Here is a 1,727-nt window from a genome sequence, read left to right on the forward strand (position 1 = left end):
TAAAACTAGCTCTGTAGACCAGGCTGGTCTTGAACTCCCAGAGATCCGCCTGCCTCTGCCTCCCGAGTGCTGGGATTAAAGGCGTACGCCACCACCGCCCGGCTGCTTATAGTTCTTATATACAGAAAGACTCTTAGAATTTTCTCAGACATGGTGATGCACACCTGTAATCACAGCACTTGGGAGGCAGAGGTAGGTGAATCCCTGTGCGTGTGAGGCCAGTTTGGTCTATATCTTGAATTCCAGGACTCTGTCTCAAAAAATGTTCTTTCTTGTATTTATTGTGTGTGTGCGCTCATGCATGTGTGTCCCATAGCAACTGTATGAAGGTCAGAGGACTTGTTGAAGCGGGTCTCTATTTTCAATATGTGGACACCAGGGATTGAACTCAGGTCATTAGACTTGGTGGCAATTACCTTTACCCACTCAGCTAGCTCCAGACCTTAGAAAAACTCTTATTAACTATATTATTTTTCCTCAAACCCAGTAAACCTTCTGTCTTATCAGTATTGTATGTGGCTCCGTTCCCATTTAATTATAACTTAAGTATGATCATCCTGTATTTTTTCCTTTTCTTCTGTAATCAATATTCAAGTTATTGGCAACATTTATTGATTTTTGAAAGGGAGAGGGAAGGAAAGAAGGGGAGTGGGGCAAAATTTATAGTTCAATTAAAAGCAATAACATATAAAAATTATTGATTTTACCCTAGCTCTGCCAGCCCCCAGTGTAAATCATCTACTATTCCTCCGCCCAAGCCGCTATGAACCACAGCGAAAGAGAGCAACTTCATTGTAAATCTGGTCTGTAGAGTGCCCTCCGAGAATACACCTGGAACTGGAAATCATCCAAGGAAGTGCTGGACCATGTCTTTTTCTCTGTTGGATGCTAAATATTCAGAACTGCCAAAATGGGACTACTTACATTAGTGAAGGAACACCATTGTTGTTGAAAGCATGCTTTTTGTCATCCAAAAAGTGGCTGCAGCTTTTGAAGATAATTGACAGTGTCATCTTTTCTTGTAATCAGCTGAACTTGTCTTGGAGATCATTTATTTGGTAACCCCTCCTTCCAGAGAATTGATAGTGGTTGGGTTAGGAACAAAGCATTTTCTTTTCTCTTTAAAGAGTGTATAACTTCTCCCATAAAGTCTCCTGGCTACGATATAGAGCAGTATATTAAAGCTTCCTGGAAATGTATTTTTAACTTTATTCAGCAGATTGCCTGTAACCTGAAATTAGAATGTATTTGTACTTTGTTGCTTCATTTCACAGAGAAATGAAGGATGATATTTTTAAGAATGGGAATGAAGTGTTCCGCCGTCTTCAGTTGTTTTTCACTATGTTCTTTGATTCAACTTGTTCTTTCATCTTCTATCTAGGACAGAGAGGGAGCATTAGGCAGGTATAACTGTTGCAAATACTACCTAGCTACGACTCATAATGCAGAGAAGTTTTCTATGTAGTGCCAGGGACTGAGGTCATGGCTTCATGCGTGTTTGACTAGTGCTCCATCGACTGAGCCACAACTCCAGGCCCATTTTCTTCAATATTTCTAATATTCACATAAGAGCCTTTTATTTTTCCTTTTCCATTTGTATGCTGCTTAGGTGTGTATATGTTTGCATGTTTGTTGTGGGGGGATACACAAGCATTTGTCTGTTTGCACTCATGTACAGGTGTTGGGGTACACGAGCATTTGTCTGTTTGCATGCATGTACAGGTATT

The sequence above is a fragment of the Microtus ochrogaster genome, chromosome 18 (assembly GCF_000317375.1).
Source record: "Microtus ochrogaster isolate Prairie Vole_2 chromosome 18, MicOch1.0, whole genome shotgun sequence".
Taxonomy (NCBI): Eukaryota; Metazoa; Chordata; class Mammalia; order Rodentia; family Cricetidae; genus Microtus; species Microtus ochrogaster.